Source organism: Nicotiana tomentosiformis, chromosome 11 (genome assembly GCF_000390325.3).
Source record: "Nicotiana tomentosiformis chromosome 11, ASM39032v3, whole genome shotgun sequence".
NCBI lineage: Eukaryota > Viridiplantae > Streptophyta > Magnoliopsida > Solanales > Solanaceae > Nicotiana > Nicotiana tomentosiformis.
The window spans coordinates 65,336,152-65,361,524 of NC_090822.1; positions in this window are offsets into that span (position 1 = coordinate 65,336,152).

Below are 25,373 nucleotides of genomic sequence, written 5' to 3' on the forward strand. Positions count from 1 at the left end.
TGTGTAGTTGGTTTGGACGATGCAACAAATTTTAAATTGTAACAAAGACTTGCAATTTGCAAGCAGAAATTGCAAGTTGCAGAACCATGCAATATGATTGGTTCAATGTTTGGCAGGTTCTCATATAAATAGGAGCTTCGTTCGTTCAGTTTAAACACACCAAAAACAAAGAGAAGCAATAGAAGTTAGAGAGAGTAATCCATAGATTGTAGTCTGTGAGATAAATAGTGAGTGTCAATCATATTGTAAGGTATTTGAAATATAGAGTGTGATTTCTTTCAAAAATTGTAGTAGTCTCTTGACACTACTAAGTTGTAATATTATAGTGGTAATATTGCTCCGCTCGGGTATTGTATTTACCTCGTAAAAAGAGTTGATGTCGTTGTTACTCTCTTGTATCATTATTATTTTTCGTGGATATTATTTTTGGGCGGAATTATTATTTTTTCCAACAATGTGGTATCAGAGCCATGGCAAATAACGGTACGTTGTCTTTTCAGTACTCCCGTCTCACAAAAGATAATTATGAGAAATGGTGTCTACGCATGAAAGTCATTCTTGGCTCTCAGGATGTGTGGGAAATCGTACACAGAGGGTATGCAAAATTCGATAATGAGGAAGCTCTGCCTCAAAATGAAAAAGATGTCTTGGCAAAGACAAGGAAGAATGATCAACAAGCCCTCATGCTCATCCACCAATGTTTGGATGATGCCATGTTTGAGAAGGTGGCAGATGCTACCACCTCAAAGGAAGCTTGGAAAATTTTATAAAATTCTCTTCAAGGAGTTGACAAGGTGAGGAAGGTAAAACTTCAAACTCTAAGGGCTGATTTTAAAGTTTTAAAAATGAAAGAATCCGAATGCATTTCTGATTATTGTTCAAAAGTGATGGTTATTGTAAATCAATTAAGAAGATACGGAGAGGATATAGAAGATGTCCGTGTGGTAGAAAAGATCCTTCGTACTTTAACACCTAAATTTAATTTTATAGTGTGTGCTATTGAGGAGTCTAAAGATTTAGACTCTATGCTGGTAGAGCAATTGGAGGATTCTTTACAGGCCCACGAAGAAAATATCAAAAGAAGACAAGAAGTGTCATTGGAATAACTTCTTTAAACTCAGGCATCCTTAAGGATTATGGAGGTGAAAAGAGTTATCGAGGAAATGGACGAGACCGTGGCAGTCATGGAAGAGGAATAAGTAATGGTAACAACTTCAACAATAAAGTTAAAATACACCAAACATTCAGAGGTCGTGGCCGTGGATAAAGAGGAGGAAGATGACATGGCTACTACTAAGAAAATAATGGATAAAGGTATGACAAATCAAAAACTGAGTGTTATAATTGTCATAAATTTGTCCATTACTCTTGAAAATGTCGTAGCAATGTTGAAGAAAAAGCTAACCTTGTTCACGACAAGAAAGAAGAATATGAATCAACGTTGTTGATGGCACTCAAGGAAGAAGACATGGATGATTGCAACTCATGGTATTTGGGAAATGGAGCAAGCAATCATATGTGTGGATGCAAAGAGAAGTTTGTGGAGATCAATAAAACGGTGAGAGGTAATGCATCCTTTGGAGACACCTCAAAGATTCAAATCGAATGGATATGTACAATTCTGATCTCCTGTAAAGATGGTAGTCACAAGCTAATTCAAGATGTTTATTATGTTCCAAAATTAAAAAGTAATATTTTGAGTTTGGGCCAACTTCTTGAAAAGGAATATGACATCCACATGAAAAATTTGCATCTTTGGCTTAGAGATTCAGGTGGAATTCTAATTACTAAAGTGCATATGGCAAAGAATAGATTATTTTCTCTGAATCTTAAAACAATTGATGCAAAGTGTTTGAAAGCTAATGTGCAAGATGAATCGTGGTGTTGACACATGCGATTTGGGCACTTGAATTTTGAAGCACTCAAATCAATGGGAGAAAAGAATATGGTGCATGTGATACCATCAATCAATCATCCCAATCAATTGTGTGAAGCTTGTCTTCTTGGAAAACATGCAAGGAGGAGTTTTCCAAAGGAGGTCATGTCAAGATCAATCAAACCGCTCCAGCTTGTTCACATTGATGTGTGTGGGCCAATCAATCCACCTTCCTTTGAGAAAAACAAATACTTTCTACTCTTCATTGATGACTTTTTTGAATAGGTGTTGGAGACTCCGATGATCGGTATAGGCCTCAAATGGAATGCCGTATATATAGTGCATCCAAATCTTCAGTGCATGAACAATGGTTGACAACTCTAAATTATGCACATGGTAATTCTTCTCATGAACCTTGAACTTTCGAGATGTAAGATCCCGAACCTGTAGGCAACACCAATACTAGAGCTGTAGTCAATGCAATCTTGAACTTCTGAAAGCTCACATCACACTTATCAGACCATCTGAAAAGAGCACCGGCCTTCTGGGTCAACTTGGTCAATCGGGCTGAGATAGATGAAAACCTCTCCACGAACCTGCGATAATAACCCGCCAAACCTAAGAAGCTCCAAATCTCTATAGTTGTAGTAGGTCTAGGCCAATTCTGAACTGCCTCAATCTTCTTATGATCTACCTAAATGCCCTCGGAAGATACAACATGGTCCAAAAAGGCAACCGAGTTCAACCAGAACTCACACTTCAAAAATTTGGCATATAACTGACGATCCCTCAAAGTCTGAAGAAAGATCCGGAGATGCTGCTCATGCTCCTCTTGACTGCGGGAGTAAATCAAAATATCATCAATGAAGACAATCACAAAAGAATACAGATAGGGCTTGAACACCTCATTCATCAAATCCATAAAGGTTGTTGGGACATTTGTCAAGCCAAACGACATTACTGAGAACTCGTAGTGACCATACCGAGTACAAAAAGTTATCTTAGGGACATCCGATGCCCTAATCTTCATCTAATGATAGCCAATTATCATGTCAATCTTGGAAAACACCTTGGCACCAAGAAGATGATCAAATAACTCATCAATGCTCGACAATGGATACTTATTCTTGATAGTGACCTTGTTCAACTACCGATAATCTATGCATATACGCATCGATCCATCCTTCTTTTTCATAAACAACATCGGTGCACCCCAAGGCGAGACACTAGGTCTAATGAATCCCTTATCAAGCAAATCCTATAACTTCTCATTTAGTTATTTCAACTTAGTTGGGGCCATACGATATGGTGGAATAGAAATAGGCTGAGTGTCCGTAACCAAGTCAATGCAAAAGTCGATATCTCTATCGGGTGGCATCCCCAACAAATTTGTAGGAAACACCTCTGGGAACTCATGCACAACTGGAACCGAATCCATGGAAGAAACCTCTGCACTGGGATCACGGATAGGCCAAATACGCCATACATCCCTTCTCGACCATACGCTGATCCTTTACATATGAAATAACCCTACTAGTGGAATGACCATGAGTCCCTCTCCACTCCAATCGAGGAAACTCTGTCATGGCTAATGTCACAATCTTGGTGTGACAATCCAAAATAGCATGATACAGTGACAACCAATCCATGCCCAAAATCATATCAAAATCCACCATATCAAGTAGCAGAAGGTCAACTCTAGTCTCGTAGCTACCAATAGTGACCAAACAAGCACAATATACCCAATCCACCATCATAGATTCTGCAACGGGCGTGGACACATAAACAAGAGAACTCAAAAAATCATGAGACATATCTAAATATGAAGCAAAATAAGGTGACACATACGAATAAGTGGAACCCAGATCAAATAAAATTGATGCATCTCTATGGCGAACTATACGATACATGTGATGACTGCATCAGATGACTCTGCCATAGGTCTAACTGGAAATGCATAGAAATAAGGCTGAGCTCCATTGATCTGACCTCTGCCTCTCAGACGGCCTCTCACTGCCTGGCCTCCACCTCTAACATCTTGACTACCACCTCGGGCTGCCTGACCCCCGCCTCTAGCTGGCTGAGCGGACGGTGGAGAAACCGGTGCCGGAACTATAGCACGAGTACCTTGCTATGGCATACTACTCTGAAGTCTGGGATAGTACCTCTTGATATGACCCATACCTCCACAATCAAATCACTCTCTCAGCTGACGTGGCTGCTGAATCTGGGGCTGACCCTAACGATTCAAATAACCACTATGATAGCTCTAAATCATTGGTGCACTGATGGGAGCTGAAGGTGCACTGTAGGCTAACAGCTCAAAACGAGACCCATGAGAACCACGACTGCCCGAAGCACTATATGATACTTGGAGCGCCGACTAAACCGGCCTGATGGGATAGCCTCTACAAAATGAACTCCTGCCTCCAGATGAGGCACCATTGAAACCACCGAAATGACGAGGCCTCTTCTTAGATATTGCCTCTCTTCCCTGACCACGAATCTTTTTGGTCTGCCGAGCGATCTCTATAAACCAAGTAAAAGAAATATCATCCTTAGCCTCCTTAGCTGTATGTAGCCTGATACCACAAGTGAGTCCATCTATAAATCTCCTCACCCTCTCCCTCTTAGTAGGTATCAAGACAGATGCATGGCGAGATAAATCCATGAATCTGGTCTCGTACTAGGTAACAGACATGCTACCCTGCTGGAGGCGCTCAAACTGCCTGCAGAAGTCCTCTTTTAGAGTGAAGGGGATGAACTTCTCCAGGAAGTGCTGTGACAACTGATCCCAAGTGAGTGGAGGTGAACTTGCTGGCCTACCCCGAACATACTCCTGCCACCATCTCTTGGTAGAACTAGTCATCTGAAATGCTACGAAGGCAACTCAATTGGACTCCACTATACCTATGTTGCGCAATACCTCATCGTAACGGTCCAAGAAATCCTGAGGTCCCTCAGAATGTGTACCACCAAAATGAATAGGAAATAACTTGGTGAGCCTGTCCAACCTCTTAAACCCCCCAGACGACATTGCGGGTCCCTTTCCAAATTATGTAGCAATAACTGGTTGAACTACTCAACTGATGAAACTGTCGGAGTCTGGTATCTGCGAGCAATCTACTCTTGAGTGTGAGTAGCGGGAGTCTGGGCTCCTCCCCCAACCTGAGAGACGGATGGTGCTACAGGAAATACACCAGCCTGGGCCACACTCTCCATAAGGCCTACCAAGCAGACTAGGGTGTCCTGAAGTACTTGGGGGGGGGGGGGGAGGGGAGATGAACCCCTCTAGGACCTGAGCTGGTCTAACTGGAACAGTTTGAACAAGGATCTCCTCCTCCTTCTCGATCTGAGGCTCCGCTATAGGTGTTGTTGTGCATGCTCTAGGCTGCGCTCTGCCTTTGGCCCTCGGCCCCGGTCACTACCCCTAGTAGTGGCTGCACCCTGGGGCTCCGGCTCCTGAAAAACTATGGATGTTGTGCGTATCCTCACTATCTGTGAGAGAACAAGAATAGAATGATTCAAACTCAATGATAGAATAAAAGCGCACGATAGAGAAAGAAAGAAGTGACATTTTCCTAAAGACCTATAGCCTCTAGAAGATAAGTACAGACATCTCCGTACCGATCCTCCAGACTCTACTAAGCTTACTCATGACTCGTGAGACCTAGGGAACCTAGTGCTCTGATACCAACGTGTCAGGACCCGAAATCCCAACTTCAGAGCCGTAATGGCGCCTAATGTCCACTTGCTAGGAAAGCCAACATTACTACACAACTGTTCATTTAAAACAAATTTTAAAAGCATTTTAATAAGAAGCAAAGTTATAGAACCTCAAAATAGATATAATATACTCCAAATGCTGTTTAGTCTAATCCCGGAATCTGGTGTCACAAGTACATGAGCTACAACAACAAAATACTACAACCAGGGTCTGAAATGAAAATACAACTGTCTGAATGAAATAACAGTACAATAGGTGAGAAGGGGACTTCAAGGCCTGCGAACGCTATGCAACTCTACCTTAAGTCTCTGAAAGAATAGCAGTCCGAGCACGCCTCCACAAAACGCCATTGGAACCAACACCAGAATCTGCACAAGAAGTGCAGAAGTGTAGTATGAGTACAACCGGCCCTATGTACTCTGTAAGCGCTGAGCCTAACCTCGACGAAGTAGTGACTAAGATATATCAAGGCACCTCACTATAAACCTATACGAGTATAAGTAAAAGCAATAACATGAATATAGGAAACAACGGTTGACTTATAAACCGAAACAATAGATACATAAAAGAGGGCCCCAGAATAACATCTATACTCAATTTCTCAATATAAAACGAATACGGAACCAACAGTTAAGAATAAACAATATGTCTTCTCTGTTACGGCGCACATCCCGATCCCAAACAATAATACCAATATCTGTTGCATGCCACCCGATCCCAAATAATAATACCAATATTCATTGCGGCGTGCAACCCAATCCCAATCAATAATACCAATATCCATTGCGGTGTGCAACCCGATCCCAAGTATATATAACATGTAAGTACAAAGCTACACCAACTACGACGTATTTCACCATGAAACACACTAAAGGAATTAAACAAATAAAGACATAAAATAGATAAAAGTGGCTATCTAACAACATACAAAAACATAAGGCAAGTAAAGACAACCAATAAATAAAGATGCGGATTCATGAAAACATATAGCAAATTAAGGCATGTAACTAATACAAGCATGAATTTAACAAGTAAGGCATGTAACAATTAGAGCATTTAACACGTGGTAACATGGAGTAAATGAAGACATGAAACAAGGGAAACAAACAACTAAGTAGCCCGCCCCACATGCTTAACCCATTCCAACATATATACACTCGTCACCTTGTACATACGCCATCTATAAACATAAATCAAGTAGCAAATAGACCAATCAAGTTCTAATTCCCTCAAGTCAAGATTAATCACAATACTTACCTCTTTCCGCAACCAAATCAATGATCAATCATGGCTTTTCCTTTATAATAAGCCTCCAAATCAATTAAATCTAGCCAAATATAGTTCAAACAATTCAAAACAAGCTTTAGAAGCTGCCCACGAGTGAAAAAGATTCAATCTTTAATAAAATTTAAAAAAACCAACAAAAGTCAACCCCAGACTCGCTTTTCAAAATTCAAGATTTGGATCAACTTTCTATTACCCATTCACCCCCAAGCCCGGTTATGTGATTTATTTCGAAAGACGACCTCAATTCGAGGTCTAAATTTTAATTTTACCAATTTTCTAAATTCTACTCAAGATTCCCAATTTCTACTTTGAAACCACTAAATTTAAGGTTAACAATCAATGGGTGATCATGAAAATACATCAAAATTAGTTGAAAAGTACTAACCAATGAAGTTGGGATGAAAATTTCTTCAAACATCTCTCTAGTTCGAGCTCTAGGTTTCAAAAATGGTGTAAGATATTGGAATCCCATTTTTCATCTTTTATTTAACATGGCGTCAGGTGCTCTTCGCGTTCGCAGAGCACCTATTGCATTCGCGAAGCACACATGCCAGTTGGCCCTCGCATTCACCAAGTCCCCACCGTGTTTGCGAAGGCATTCCCCAGCCAAGCCTCCGCATTCATGACTAGTAGGTCGCGTTCGCGGTGAAGAACCCTACATGCCTTCCTTAGCCATCCCACACTTAGGCGTTCACGTGGGGTCTGCCGCGTTCGCGAAGGGAAGTCCCTCCAAGCCTTTACGTTCGCAACCTACCTCTCGCGTTCGCGTAGCATATCCAACCCCAGCCCCAAAATTCCCCTTTGCGATTGCAATAGTTGCTTCGCGATCGCGAAGCATTGATACACCACTAGAAAACCAGCAACTCAACAAGTCCAAATATGGTTCGAAATCAATCTGAAACTCATCCGAGCCCATCAGGCTCCAATCCAAATATGCACACAAGTGTAATAACATCATACAAACTCGCTCGCTACTTCAAATCATCAAAAACAACATCAAAAATCATGAATCAATCATCAAAATTTAAGATTTCAACTTAAAAACTAATTTTTCACAATCCTTCACATAATGCGCCGAAACGCACTTTGGTCAACCAGGACCCCAACCAAACGTGCATACAAGTCCAAAAATATCATACGAACCGTCTGGTATCGTCAAAATACCGATCAGAGGTCGTTTATCAAAAATATTGACCGTGGTCAACTCTAGCTTTATTTTAAGTCAAAAACCACTTTTTATTCAAAATTTTACGTAAAAGCTTTCCGAAACATCTCACGGACCATGCATGCATATCTATAAATGTCAAATGAAGCTATAAGAGGTCTCAAAATATGGAAATAAAGGCTAGTACTCAAAATGACCTATTGGATCGTCACATTAATCATGTATCCTAAAATTAGTTAAACTAATTCTTCTCTCGAATAACCATAACTTAATGATTCTAGGTATGTATTAAGAGTTCAACAAGTGGATGGCCAAACAAATGATAAATTTTAAAATTATTAGAAATTCCTGCTAACATCCCAATGTCGTAAAGATGCTTCTACAACTAATTCTTCTCTCGAAGAAATGGGTTATAGAAGACTAATCCTATAACACATTCTTCTCTCAAATAAATAAATTACGAGAATGAATTCAAGAATTGTCACGATCCAAAATCCCTCCAAAGGTCGTGATGATACCTAGCTCACTTACTAGGCAAGCCAACACTCATTAACAATATTATAATCCAATTATTAAGTCATTAGCTGAGCCATGATACAAATAACACAGCAAAATAAGTCTCAAATAACATCTTGAATATATAACTTGAAGACAAGGTCTAAACTTGACCACAATTGTCTCACAAACTCTCTTAAGAACTGGTTTCACAACATCGTCACGAGCATCTAACAAGAGTACATAGTCTCAACTAAATAAGAATATTTATCAAAAAATAAAAATATATAGACATCTATAAATGAGTAGGGAAGGGGGACCGCACGTCCTGCAGATCAAATCAAGTAAGGCAGCTCACCATAAAGTCTATAATAAAATACTCCTACTCAGCTCAGTGAGTACCACTAATACCAACCTCGGAACCTATACAAACTGTACAGAAGTATAGTCAACCTCAGAACCTATACAAACTGTATAGAAGTATAGTATGAGTACAAAACTACGGTACTCAGTAAGTTTCAAGTCTAGCCTCGAAGGATTAATGACGAAGGGCGACACTGACACAATTACTAACAACTCAATAAGCATATGAAAATATAATTAGAACATGGAATAAAGCATGATACCATCAAATAAGTTCACCAGTTGAAACACAACATATAAGAAATTTAGACATGCTTTTCAGACAAGAGATAAAACACAATATCAATTGTCTCAATTCTTTTCATCATCATGATATGAGTCAGTCAACATTCATATATAAATAGGGGCCACTGCATGAGTTTAGGCTACCAATGCATGCTCATGATCCAATACCAATACCTCACCGCACAAATTTATATATCCGACACTAGCCAAGTGTCTTAACTAGCACCAATTTGGTTGCTTACACTCATAGAGCCTAAAGTAACATGGGTAATCACCTGACTCTGAAGGGACGAATCCATATCCAAGTGATGTTGCGGCATGCAACCCGATCCACTAATAACAATAATATTGCATCGTACAACCCGATCCAATTATATTACTGTTGCAGCGTGCAACCTGATCCACACATAATATTGTTGCATCGTAAAACCCGATTAACACATAATTATCAATAATAAATATCCACTCACAATGTCATTAGTGCCAAAATTCTCAATTTTTCTCAATCCATCTTTCAAACTCGGGAATATGCACATGAATTGATATAATAAAGATGCACTCGGATATTATAATAATAATAATACTAATAATAATAATAATAATAATAATAATAATAATAATAATAATAATAATAATAATAATAATAATAATAATAATAATATTTCATCTTCTTGAGCTAAGGGTCTTTCCGAAATAGCCTCTCTACTTCCTCGGGATATGGGTAAGGTCTGCGTACTCTCTACCCTCCCCAAACCCCACTTGTGGGATTTTACTAGGTTGTTGTTATTGTTGTAGTAATAATAATAATAATAATTAAAAAAAATACGGATGAATATTTACATGAATAAGAAATAGTTATGGCTAACCATGTGTTTCAATTTTCATAACAGTTTAGTATGCTTATTTAACATTTTAAGTCTGATCGTGACATCAACAAGAGAAAAAAAGCCAAAAATCAATAATTCATAAATCAAGTAAGAAAATTATAAGACTATGACTAAATAAAAAGTCTAACACGGTGAAAGAATCCAATTCTATCCAGATCAACAAGTTATAACTCTAGCGTGACTTCTAATCAATATTAAGATTCATCACGTAGTCATATGTAACGATCCGATCGGTCGTTTTGAGCATTTGTATTTTGTTTGGTGGTTTGAAGTCTTGAGTAGCTTCATATGATGTAATATGACTTGTGTGTATCATCAGTTTTGGTTTTCGAGTGGTTTGGATTGATTTGAAAGAATGATTCTCATTTTACAAGTTTTAAGTTAGAAGAGTTGACCAAGTTTGACTTTTATATATTTGACCTTGGATCAGAGTTTTGATGGTTCCGTTAGGCCCGGATGGTGATTTTGGACTTGGGCGTATGCCCGGATTTGCATTTGGATATTTCTAGAAGGTTTTGGCTAATTGGCGAAGGTTGGAAATTTAAAGGTTTGAAAAGTTCATAGGTTTGACTGCGAGTTGTCTTCGATTTTATCGAGTTTGGATTTTTGTTCTAGGAGTTTGAAAAAGTTCATTATATCATTTCAAACTTGTGTGCAAAATTTGCGGTGATGCCGACTTATTTAGACGGGTTCGGCGTAAGTTTGGAATTTGGAAGTTTGAAATAGTTCATTAAGCTTGATTTGAGGCACGATTCATAGTTTTGATATTGTTATGTGGGATTTACGACCTCGAGCAAGTCAGTGTTATGTTTTGGGAGTTATTTGTATGTACAGACGGGGTCCCGAGGGGTTCGGGTGAGTTTCGGATAGGTTTGGGTTGTGTTGCTCTCGTATTAGATGTTTCGATGTCGTTTCTTCAAGCATGAATGGTACAAAATTATGTAAATAAGCTCTAAATTCTATTTTTATTAAAGCATTAGATCCGTATCGTAATTATGGAATCATAGCATATAGAATCGTCGAAATTGGACATCGTATGAGTGAGTTATGCCCATTTTAGTGCCGGAGAGGATAACTGGTACTGGTGCTTCACAGATGCGAAGTGGGGCCCGTATCTACGACCCTACAAGATCAATAAATGATTCATAGGTACGGAAATAACAGCTAGCAAACTGCAGGTGCGGGTTTTTGGGCGCAAAAGTGGAATCTCTGTTTATTAAAAAATCAGACTGCGTTCTTTTGGTATTTTGAGCATATCTTGAGTTCTAGTGCTCCGTTTGAGGTGCTTTTCACGGATTTATTCTCATTTTTTCATGGGCGTAAGTATATAAACTCTATATTTTATATTTTAACATGATTAAACTATTTCATTTGTGAATTAATCCATGTTTTGATTGGATAATTGGGTTTTTTTTGTCTAAAGCCTTTCTTAAGTGAATAATTGAGTTTTGAACATGCATACACCTTGGCATGTCACTTATGCCAGTCCAGAAGAATGAAATTTGATGTTCATTGATCATGTACATGTATTCTTGAATATCTACTTTCTGTGTGATATAGATTGGATTGGTAGCTTGTGACCACGTCGGGCAGATGTTGATATTGAGTCTATGACCTCGTAGGGTGGATTGTGATATTGAGCCTATGATCACACCGGGCGAATTGTGATATTGAGTCTGTGACCACGCTGGGCGGATTATGAGCATGTGACCACGCCAGACGGATTATGATATTGAGCATGTGACTACGCTGGGCAAATTGTGATATTGAGCCCGTGATCATGCCGGTCGGATTGTGAGCCAGTGACCACACTGCATGGATTTTTATATTAATCCTGTGACCATGCCGGGCGGATTGTCATTGATAGCACATGACCACGCCGTGTAGATCCGAGATATTGGTATTTATGGCACGTGAACATGCTGTGCGGTTTTGATATGATAGCACGTGAAGTGTCCTTGTAGCGTGTGGATATGGATGCATCACCCTAGGGTCACCCTCTCATGTGCCTTCTTGATGGTGTAGACCCGGATTATGAGAAACCGACGGGTTTCTGGTTGATGTGGACTTTGGAAAAAGCTGATCAGGGGCTTGGTTCAGTTATTGAAATTCTAAGGAAAAGTTGGCCAGTGCTTGATTTGGTTATTTCATTTCATCTTTACTTGTAATTTCCTTGGTTATTTACCTGATTTATTTGCATATCTTCTTTATATGCTGGATTGTTAACTGAAAAAGAGCATGTTACATTATCTTTGTGCACCAATGTGGCTTTATCTGTGATTCATGGCTTCATCATATTATTATTCTGTACTTGTTGGAGTTATGAACTATACAGGTGATTAGCGAGCATCATTTATAATTATTACTTCTTTTACCTCGTCGAGGTTAGTTATGATACTTGCTGAGTACATAGGGTTGGTTATACTCATACAACACTTCTGCATCTTGAGTGCAAATCTTGGAGCTGAGTTGCTATGGACTGTGGAAGCTGGCATTGAAGATGTACCTATTTTTCCTGATATAGCTACCACTTGTCCTTGGTAGTTTTAGATTTGTAATCTATTTATGTATATTCCAAGAAGATGTTGTATTTATTTTTATACCGGCTTTGTAAATCTAAGTCTTAGTTGATCATGACTTGTACTACCAATCCTTGGATTATTGTATGGGAATTCAGTTATTTCACTTATTATTTTCTTATTATTTTAATTAGAATTGTGTTGATTGTTATTTGGCTTACCTAGCAGGTTGGGTTAGGTGCCATCACAACTAGATGAATTTTGGGTCGTGATAAGTTGGTATCAGAGCCCTAGGTTCATAGGTTCTACGAGTCATGAGCAAGTGTCTAGTAGAATCGTGCGGATAAGTATGATGACGTCCATACCTATCTTCAAGAGGCTATATGGCATCTAGGAAATTTCCCGTCTTTCTTTCCTTATCGTGAGACAATGATTTAGCTTGAAGCGTATATCTTTGAATTCCTTCCATCCACGCATATGTCATATTGAGCACTCGGTATTAGTTGTGCATCGACAACTTGTGATGTCATGGATAAGGTGCGAGATGTGTTTTCTATATTATGGAGGTAGGCCAGTCTGGAGGACTTGAGGGCAGGTTTAGACCACAGCTTAGGCTCGATGGTTTTTGTTGTGTGAGTATGTGCTTTTGGAGTTATATGTCCGGTAGTGTCCCTAAGAGTTGGATTTATGGCTCAGTGAGTGGTTGGATAGCCATATGGTGAGTGTTATATGGTTGAGGACTATGCTTTAGGTGGTTTGGAGGTGACAAGAAGAATTTTACTTGGGATGCGAAAGGACTCTAAATGCTTGATTTTTATCTTGATGTGTTGTACAGTCTCGAGTTATGAGTGTGTTGAGGGATCTTTCAGTTATTCATTTGTGGAATGAAGTAGATTTTTATGTCTTGTTAACGAGTTCAGTCTCAGGAGGATTAAGTGATTGCATAGTGGTTGTGACCATGATAGAATATAGAGAGATGCTAGTTTGAGGCTAAGTAGGTGGGTTATCTCCTACGGGATATTCTGAGGTTGTGTGATCCTTTGTGATATTTCTGTGTAGAGTTTTCTTCCTACCCAGTAGGATGAGTATGTGCTGCAATTTTAGTTTGGATCGCTTAAGAAAGTTTGCACGACTATCACGAGGATGGATATGCGCTTAGCAGAAGATCTTAGGTATTTTATGACGGGTGCTACATGAGCTTATGAAGGATTTAGTTGAATTACAAAGTGAGATCATGGTAGTCTGGAGTAAGGGTATTGTGGGTCATGAAATGTTATATTCTATGGCATCGAGCCAAGTGGGGGAGTCTGCTATCAACGATTAGATTACATAGTTATGTGTTATATTTGTTTTGGTATGAGGCATACTTGTGGATCAGTTATGACCTGAAGATTTTTGAGGATGACTCGAGTAAGGAAATTTCTTGATACATGATCTATTACACTTTATGAATATATGAAAATCTTGGAGTGATTCAGGTTTGTTATTTGTAGTGGACGTAGTGTGCAAGGAAAAGGGATTCACTCGGTTGCTTAAAGGTAGGGGTTACTTCTTTAGGTGATTGGGTGCTGATGGAGCACAAGTCGTTCGACTCGTTTCGGTAGCGCATTTGAGATTAGAGTAGAGTGGATGACCCTCGAGAAAGTTCTAATGAGTTCAAAATTCATATGTGGTATTTGAGGGTTCCCCGGCTTTGTATATGACTAAGATCTGAAATTTTACAATGGGTGGTGTCGAGACTTGCCGTATTTATGTGTCATTAGTGATTCTACATTTCAGTATCAGAGAGGTTAAAGGAACAACTTCAAATTCACAGAATGTCTCTTCAGAGTGGGAAGTACGGTTACGGTACTATCGGGCGCTTAAGAGGGAATACAATGGCTTATGATCCCTAAGATGATATGGTTTCATGCTAGGATCTCTTGTGGTGAGCTTTGGGTTAAGGACTGTAGTGTTACTGGCAAGGAGAAGTGTTAACCTGAAGTCAAGTCAAGAGGAACTCGAAGAAAAGGGTCAGCTTGGTAGTGGTTTGGATAAGCATAGTAATAGAAGAGATCGGCTCTTTTGTTGTGGTGAAGCTTTACTGGTATTTTGTGGTAATACTCTTGGGCTTGGCGACTTGCGTGACTTGGTTGAGTTAGAGAGATTCAGTTCTGATCCTTGGTTTTGTGCTAATGGGTTTCAAAGAGTTCTCGATAATTTCGACCACAGTTTGGGATAGATGTTTTTTAAAGGCATGAGTAATATGTTGCGTGTTGTGATTTTCTCTTGGATGGGAGTCAAGTAGAAGGTTTCTGGCTAACAGAATATGTATCTTTCTTGTGATCCAGGGTTGATAATGGAATTCTCGTATTTTCATATGATGGCATGATAGATGCGATGCAATGTGTGGGATTGAGGTTTGCATGTACGAGGTTGCGATTATGTTAGTAGGGAAGGTCATAAGTTCTAGATAACATGGATGATTTCATATGTTTAGAAGAATGCTAGCATTATCTGGTATCACCTAAGAGAGGTGCGCATTTTAGAAGGCGCATTGTATTTTGACTTGCGGATGTTTGACTGGTATTACGGTAATCACCTGGTTGATCAATTGCTATTGTTCAGATTTTACTATGTGGCACAGAAGAATTATGGAAGTATTTCTCATGAGATGATTATTTATGAGGGAGGTGTCAGATATTTGAGTCGTGAAGTTTGGATCAGATATGAGGATTCTTATATTCTTGGGATTTGGAGACTGGGAGTTCTCAGAGGTGGATTATTCCTTGGTTGTGGATTTATAAGATATGTTGAGAGTTAGACAACTGGTGGTCTGTGTTATGGATAGGTTACTATGGATCTCAGAAGGTTATTCACATGTTTTGGAGGATCGTAATAGATTTGGGAGACCTAATGAGAATGTGTGTTCTATATCGGATCGGGTTTGTTTACTCCGCACAACTAGCATTGAAGGGTGTACCATCAGTTAGAGTTAATCTTATTCGTGTTTTGATATGTTCCATGTGTTACTCTCCTATGCTAAAATGGGTTGTGAGAATGTTGACTATATACACACATGATGCAGTTTCGTTTGGGCTTTGTGGCAAAATTCGAGCGAGATGGTTCTTGGAGTGTTGAATGGTTGATTGCACCTTGGTTATGGTCTTCCTGTTTGTTGTATATTATGCTATCTGTTTCTCCATGGTTATGGTCATGCACTTTGCGTGGTTGTTATTGATATGCATATGGTTGTTGATTGTGAGCATCATGCCTCGAGGTATCCCATGTGGACCGATGATTGGATTGGGCTATGCATCGCATCAGATTTATATTGGGATATGATCCTTTATGCTTTTTTGTGTGTTTTGTTTCTCCTTTTGTGATGGGTTCATAGCATAGTGCTTTGTGATGGTATCTGTTGAGCTTGAGGGACGGTTCTCTCATTTGATTCTCTTTCCATCATTGGGTACACTCGAGTTGTTGCTTGTTTGGTGCACGAATTGCACGATACGTGGCTCAAGGTGATGCTGGTCTGGTGTGTCGGTCGAGTAGCTTGTATTGGATGAGATGAGGTTATTGTACCTAGAATGAGTTCTATCGGATTTAATTAAGGTATGTTTGGAAGAATAAGGTCATTGGTTAGCTTGGCTATGGTTCTTGGCAGGCGAGAGAGCTCCACGACTTGTTGATCTGATGAATGATTATGAGTTTCTACCTATTTCTTTCATCCTTGGTAGTGTACGAAGGTCCAGAACAAGGTTTTCATTTGAGATGAGGTATGTCGTCGGTACCAAGTTTAGTAATGAGCAGCTATTGTGGTTAGAAGGTATTACTATGAGTACGTGAGGTTTGAGGTATATCATGTGATTACATATTGGGTTATGATTATGTCTGGATACAACTTGTTTAAACTTATTCAACGTATTTATATGAGAATCAGGTTTTATAACAAATTCCGGATTTTGAAGATTGTGTTCTAAGGTTTTTGGACTAAGCTTGAAGTAAAGATCTTCAGTTAGATTGTGTAATCAGGCTTATATGGATTGGGGTGATGTGGGATCACCCAGGGGTATGTTTATGGTGAGTTATGCAGTGGTATGATGGCTTTGGAATGGCTTTTGGTCACGTTCGAGGAGCAACATATGTTTAAGTGGGGGAGAATGTCATGATCTGGCCGATCGTTTTGAGCATTTCCATTTCGTTCGGTGGTTTGAAGTCTTGAGTATCTTCATATGACATATTATGACTTGCGTGTATGATCAGTTTTGGTTTTTGAGTGGTTCGTATTGATCTGGAAGAATAATTCTCATTTTAGAAGCTTTAAGTTAGAAGAGTTGACCAAGTTTGACTTTTATGTATTTGATCTCGTATTAGAGTTTTGATAATTCCGTTAGGTCTGGATGGTGCTTTTGGATTTGGGCGTATGCCCATATTTGCATTTGGATATTTCTAGAAAGTTTTAGCTCTAATTGGCGAAGGTTTGCAAAGTTCATAGGTTTGGCCAGGAGTTGACTTCGATATTATCGGGTTCGAATTATTGTTCCGGAAGTTAGAATAGGGTTGTTATATCATTTGGAACTTGTGTGCAAAATTTGAGGCAATTCCGAGTTGTTTAGATGTGTTCGGCGTAAGTTTGGAATTTAGAAATTTGAAATAGGTCATTAAGCTTGATTTGAGATGCGATTCATGGTTTTGATATTGTCATGTGGGATTTGAGGTCTCGAGCAGGTCTGTTTTATATTTGGGACTTATTGGTATATTCGGACAGGGTCCGGAGGGGCTCAGGTGAGGTTCAGATAGGTTTGAATTATGTTGCGCTCGTATTTGACGTTTCAACATCGCTTTTTCAAGCATAAATGGTACCATATTGTGCAAATAATCTCTACATTATGTTTTTATTGAAGCACTAGATCCATATCGTAATTACAGAATCATAACAAAAAGAATCATCAAATTTGGACATCGTATAAGGGAGTTATGACCATTTTAGTGCCGGAGAGGATAGCTGGTGGTGCTTTGCAGATACGAAGTGGGGTCCGCACCCGCAACCCTACAGGTGCAAATTTTTTTTGCAAGTGCTGAAATGACAGCTGGCAGACTGTAGGTGCGGGTTTTTATGTGCAGAAGCGGAATCTCTATGTATTAGAAAATCAGACTGCTTCCTTTTAGTAGTTTGAGCATATCTTGAGTTCTAAAGCTCCGTTTGAGGTGATTTTCACGGTGTTCTTCTCATTTTTTTCATGAAGGTCAGTATCTCACCTAAATTGTCTTGTATTTTAACATGATTACACCAGTTCATTTGTTAATTAATCCATATTTTGATTTGGAAAATTGAGGGGTTTATTTTGGTCTAAAACCTTTCTAAAGTGTATAATTGAGTTTTGAACATCGATTCAGAGTCGGATTTGGATGAAACTTATACGGTTGGAATCGTATTTGAATGTATTGTCAGAATCTATAAGTTTTATCAGATTCCAAGGTGTGGGTCCGGGTTGATTCTTTTGGTTGACTTTGAGTATTTGATTAAAAATTCGACATTTATAATTTGGGTTTGATTCCTATGGTATTATTTGATATTTTTTTGTTACTTTTGGCTAGATTCGAGTCATTCGGAGGTCGATTCAAGAGTGAAGGCATTTTTAGATTATTGATTTGGCTTATTTGAGGTAAGTATCTTACCTAAACTTGGTTGAGGCACTAGTTGCGTGAGTTATTTATGATAGCTACGTGCTATGGGTGGCGCACATGTGTGGGGCTGAGCCCCATGTGCATGCACCAGAGTATTTTTCATGCTCTGGGTAGTGTTTAGGCTATGTTATATCTTTAATTGATTGTTAAGCTTCATGTTGTGATGGGTCTTATATTGTACCCGTGTTATGAGCTATTTGAGCCATGTTTGAGGTTATATAGAGGTTAATCTCCTGATTGAACCTGAAAATTCTACTTTCGTGATGTATTTGTCTGATTTGAGCAATGATAGCACACTTTGCACATGCATACACCTCAGCATATCACTTATGCTAGTTCGAGAGTATGAAATTTGATATTCATTGATCATGTACATGTATATTTGTATATCTGCTTGATATGGATTGGACTGACAGACTGTGACCACCAATACAATAAATTTGGCCTAAGGCCACAACAATTTTAGACTACACTTGAAACGTGTTGCTAAAAGTATCTATGGGGACGCTTTATAAGGGGTCATCTTTGTCAAGCACTTTTGAATACAGATTTTTGGCAACAATTATGAAGCGTGCCTTTTAAAAGGGTAAACACCAGACTTTTTAAATGTTGTCAAATAATAAAATAATTGGCTAAGCTCACTCAAATGCAAACAATAACAACAATAACATGCCTAGTATATTTTCACATGTGGGGTCTGTGAGGGTAGTGTGTATGCAGGCCTTACCCCTATCTAGTGAAGGTAGAGAGGTTGTTTTCAATAGACCCTTGGCTGCTTAGTCAAATATAATACATCGTTTATTGGGCGTGGTAATTTAAATTTGTATAAGCTACCCCATATAAGCATTTTCTAAATAATTTCTTAAAAATTCCCGCTAAGACTTTCCCCCTAAATCCTTTTCCTCCCTAAATCTTTTCTCCCCCCCAAAAAATCAATTATGCCCTAAATTATCCCACTAAGTTAGGTTTTACCCAAATTACATGAAAACTCCCGTCCTTCTTCATCCTTAAAACGGACGCTATTCATCTAGTGAAGCAGATTAGGGTAGATTTTGTGAAAATTGCTGATGGAGATGCTTAATTTCTTCTAATTTCTCTTCTCAAAAGTCAAAACCCTCTTTATTTGGGTTCTGTGGCCATCAGTTTCAATTGAGAATTTCGTTTTCTTAGGGTTACAATTGCTAAAAACTTGTGTGTAAGTTTTCTATGAAATTTTTACTTTCCATTTAATAACTTTACAATTTTTGCTTTCCGATTAATAACTAGCAACAAACTAGATAATAGTCAGAAAAACTTCTTGAGGAAGGCCGCTCCTATATCTGATCTAAAGTAGTAAATATGGAGATTGAAATTACGAAGAATGTGATGCTAGTTAGAATATCCAAAAGAACAACAAAAAGCGCAAAGTTGGAAATGAATGAACACTTACAAAGTTCATGCAAACATCACATTTTGGGTGATGTTGTTCTTTGTAGCACGATTTATGGTATGGACGGTTATCTGACATCAAAAACTGCAAAATGCAAAAAATGAAATTGGTTTTATATCCAACAAATCAAGATAATAATTGAAAACAACATGGCATAAGAATTATTGAAATAAATTTGCTTTTTTGGATTGCTTAAAATTCCTTTCATGTTTTATGGGTTCTCTGCAATTTCTTTGAAATACCTATGCTTGTCTAATCGAGAGCTTTACATTTTGCTTAATGGATTGCGAAAAAATCCTTTTATAATCTTATTCTAGGATTAGATGTAAGCTTTTTTGTGATGCTAAAAACTCACAGCTTTCGTTTATGAACCTTTCCGTTCTTTCGTTACCCTGCTAGTATTTTCCTAATTGTATCTCCATTCTAGGCTAGATCGAGACCACAAGTTTATCATATAATCATTTCTTATTGTCACCTTCATTGCTTCTTTTTCGTATAATTTGAAGCTTTAATTTATTTCTCTATTGATTATTATAGTGATGAGATAATATAGAACGATTTTAGTTCTGCACATTTCGTGAATCTTAAATTGTTGAATAGTGTCCTTTCCTTGTTGCTTCTCGAAGAAATAGTTTTCATTATCTCGAGTACTTATTTGATCTAATTTTGTGCTCGTGTACTTTTATTAATGATTTGATATCGTTGGAAGAAAAACTTGGTAAGTGTGATTAGATTGATTCACTGGTTGTTATTGGACGAAATTAAAATAAATAATATCCCTCACATTTGTCTATAAAGTATGGATATGAAACTTCATTGAATTTTTTTGTTACTGTCTGTTTCATTTTAGTTGTTGGAAGATAAGTTACTGTATGATTGTAACTCTTGGAAAGATATCTCAGTCATGTCTGTTGCCTATCCATGTGCGCGTTTTGTCCAAAGTTAATATAAGCTACTTCAAGACTTGAGTAGAGTCTACTTGCACCTTTTTGTATGCAAACTATTGTATATTAAGTAGCAATTATTTAATATGTAAACAAAGCCTCAACTCAACTTGAGTAGTCAACTTGAGTAGTGCAGTTCATTGTATGTAAATTAGCTGCAGAGCAAATTAATTTTCTTTTAGTATTAGTGCTATTTTTCCAATATTCTATAATCGAAAAAGGGAAAAGAGAATAATACCATGAAGATGGAGTATCTGATTATATTTTGGGTTACCTCGGAGTTGGAAACATCATAAATGTAACGACCCGACCGATCGTTTTACTTACTAGATCCCCGTTTCTCTATTTAAGACTCTCTCCGTATATGCTTTTTCTATTTTATGACTTGCGGGGATGGTTGGTTTATGTTTGAAATGGTTCGGGTTAAAATCGAAACACTTAGTTCCTTAATAGTGGCCTAAGGTGGCCAAGTTTGACTTGAGTCAACATTTTGAGTAAACGGCCTCAGAACCGGGATTTGAAGGTTCCAATAGGTTTGTATGATGATTTCGGACTTGGATGTCATGCCCCGACCTCAGGGAGCGCGATCGACGCTCAACCGAGATACCCCAGCCGAGCAAGCCTGTTCAATACCTTCTACCCAACTCACCCATGAATAAAGAGAAGAATACATTTAGTTAATTAGACAGTAAGAGGTCATGTGAATAACAGTAGTTTATTTTCATTAGTTACATCATTAACAAGTTTCCAAAACAGTACACTATACATTCGTAGTTAAAGTGGGACAGGATACAACCCACACTATGTCTACAGAACCTTTAACAGAAACCAAAGAGTGCTACGATCGTGCCGGCAACAAGGCCCCGGCTATACCTCAAAACACTATATACATGGAATAAGAGATACATGACCCCGAAATGAAGTGGGGCTCACCAAGTCAGCTGAGGAGAGGGTGTGCTGCTATCACTGATCAATACCACCTGCTATGGAACCACCTGCATCTATTAAAGATGCAGCGCCCCCGACAAAAGGGATGTTAGTACATGTCGAATAGTACTAGTACGAAAACGAAACACCTATGTAAGGACTTGGAAATACAACATGAATATGATGAATCATGGTAACAATAAAAGGCTTAGTTAGCCGTTAAATCCATAGCAAATTTATTAAGAGCTTTCAATAACATTTATAAATTCATAAGTCGGGGATCCTCTACAACTACCTTTATACAAAGCGGCCTTGCCGCTTCACCCCAATGTATGCGGGTGGAGGTGCAATCACAATACCAGAAACTCTACACAAAGAGGCCCTGCCGCCTCACCCCAATGTATGCGGGTGGAGGTGTATTCAAAATGCCGCAAGCTTTACACAAAGCGGCCCTGCCGCCTCACCCTGATGTATGCAGGTGGAGGTGTATTCACAATGCCATAACTCTACACAAAGCAGCTCCGACGCCTCACCCCGATGTATGCGGGTGGAGGTGTATTCACAATGCCATATTTCGGATACCCAAAACAATAATTATTTGTACAAAAGAGTTCCCTTTTAAATTAACCTTTTGGCACCTTTGGCATTAGCAAGTGTAAGTTCACAAGGTCTCATCATATGAGAAATAAATGTTTAATCACATTGATTGCATACAAGATCTTCTTCCCAAAAAAAAAGGGGTATAACATAATTAAGTCAAAAATAGAGAATTATTAATACACAAGGGTTCTAACACATGTCAATGAGGAATAAATTTTACTAGTTTGAATGCCCCACATCGATAGCATTTCAAGTTCGACTATACATGATAGAATTTTACAAGAATTCGGGAATTCCGATACTAGAAGAAGAGTTTAGCCTTCATACCTTACTTTGAGCTTTCCTTAGTTCACTACACAGTTTCGAAAATTCTAGAAACTTCGATCTATTTAAAGACATAGCAAAATTGAACACAATTTAGGATGATATTCATGGTTTCAGCTTATTTGAGCATTTTATCAAACACTAGGTGTGCGAATTTGATTACAAGGTTCTTCCACAAGATTTTCTTCACTCCACAACTAATTCAATACCAAGAGTTTATTCATACTAGTTCAATTACCTCCCCACTATCCTCATAGCTACATGCATGCATAAATAATAACTCTCATACCCAAGAATCATACTCCCAATTACCCATCTTCTACCTAAACTCGAAATTGAAGACTAGGGTTAGAACCTTACTTCTTTTTTTTTTGTTAGCAAATTATACTACTAGACGGTCTACCCAGTAGCTAATTTATTAATAGTAAAAAAAAAACCACAAAAGAAGAGTACAAGTAAGGGGGCAAAAGCTACATTAGTGTTGCATCTAATAGCAAATACATACTGAGCTAGACCTTACCTTATAATTCCTATTGAGGCATGAAAAACCTCATCTTTTAGCAAGCATGTAAGAAATAAGAACTCGAAAGTAGTAAATACTCTATGATCATTATAAAGTTTATAACATACTCTATGATGATATTACATATGATAGTGCTTAGAAAATGATAAAAAAAAATAAGGTAGAAATTGGATTCTTTCCTCTCATTCATGATACTTGTGAGTTCTTCAAATTGTAGCTCCTTAAGATCCTCTTCAGCTATCTTCAATAAATCTTCAAAATTCCTCATTTCTTCTTCGATCGATTGGACTTTGTAGATGTGGTCGGTGCTGCCCCTTTTCACTTTGCATCTCTCATTGGGAGTATCCAAAGTGTTACTCCTTCATTCACTTTACCATCCCAACTATTCTCTATTGTGTGTGTCTTATTCTTTTTTTCACTATGCGTAGGAGATAAATCTCCATATCTAGCCACCTCAGCTCGGCAATAATCAAGCCAATCTTCTTCCTCGCCTTTTTCCCAAATTTCAACACGTAAGCTGTTCTCTAGTTGTTGATTAGCACATTTTTGTGCAACCATATCTAATGGTTCATGCCTCTTCGCAACTATGGCATTAGGTTTTGTTATGGAATCTTTCAATAGAGCATTTTTGTTCTTACCCGGTTTTTTCTGCCCATTTTCAGCCATCTTTGAGGCGGCCGAACTTTGATGCATAGGTGATAAATCACCTCTTTTTGCTGCCTCTGCCCGGCATTGTTGCAACATGTCATCTTCCTCTCCTTCCTCGTAGATATCCCTGCCCACGTTCACTGAATTTGGGAGATGTGGGACGAGGCCTTGTGTCATCAAAGAATTTACCTCTTATGCCTTTGCCATGAGTTCCTTGGCTTGATGTTGTTCAATACTTTTCATATTGTTCCTGTTCTTAACCCCCTGTCCAGTGCTAACAGCTTGGGAAGGAGTAAAAGAATTTAGAGGTTTAGAGCTTACCAAAGCATCCAGGAACAATCTGTCCTCCAACGAGATAGCTGGTGTGGTTGCACGATGTTGCTGCTGCCCAGAATTTGTTGATGTTTCTGCATTTTGATCATTAGCATAAGTACCAGTTGGAGTATTTGTAAAAATTTGCTACTGCCAGTCTTAAGTGTTACTGGATTATGAACCATATTAGAACCAACTGGAGTGTTTGTATCAGACTGCTGCTGCACTATCGTTGTAGGTGTTACTGCATTTTGATCTCTTGTATTAACAACTGGAGAGTTTCTGGGAATAAAAGCTGGAGCGTTTAGGTTCAGCTTGCTTTTGTGATTTGCTGCTGCTGCATTTTCTATTTTTGGCAGTGCTGGTGAAGCAACATCTTCATCTATATTTTCTTGATCAGCAACATCAGTCGATTCCTCAGCAAATTCATCACCCCAGTCCTCATCTTCATCCTCCTCACGTTGGTCAGCTCAAAGTTTGGATTTACTGACCATCTCCCGCACACTTGCTTGTATAATTTCGTTGTTATTTCCAGTGGACAGTATGGGTTGCCCAGATTCACCCCCATGTTCACCAAATGACTCGTATGATTGAGAGGGAATGTCATACGCCGATGTGTTTAAGGTGACCAAAGGTTGCTTGAACATAGGATTGGTATTCAACATCATTTCAATCTGTGATTCTTGATAATTTTCTCCACTTGTGGACTGGAAAAATGAAGTGTAGGAGTACTGGAACTAGGTACATGATCTCCCTTTAACACTTCTGCCACGCTGCTATTTATAGCATTTTGTCGAACACCCGAAACCTTAGCCAAATTGTCGCGGCTTCTGCCTCCCTTGTTACTGCTTGAAACTGGGACTATTTGCTGGTTAAAAGAATCATCTTTTAAGGTTGTTGGGTTAGCAATCTTTCCATCATCATCATTCACATTGCCAAGAGCAGCAAAAGAATTCGAAATATTTCAGAAAATCTGCTCAAACTGCTGCACCTTGTTCTTGTTTGGAGTGCCTTTTTTGCTGGACATCATTGTCCAATCTTTCTCAGCTGAGTTCTGAATTGTAACATCACCCTTAGCCCCATCCTTTGGACCATTAAACTTCCCAGCAACTATACTACTGGAAAATTCAGATGTTCAACCAAGTGCATGTCCGTCCTTATTAGTAGCAGTAGGTTTGACACTTTGGGAACTTGGTTGTTTGTGCATATCAACAACTAACGCAGCAGGATTTTTAGCAACTCCAACAGCCTACTTTTCCCCCTCTAATGCTTGAGAAACATTATTCACAGCTACTGCAATTCCAGTAGCTGATTGCTCATGAAACATCAATCGATCACCATATTTTTCAGGTGCATTCAAAGCACCAGCAACCTGAGTACTACTGGAGACTC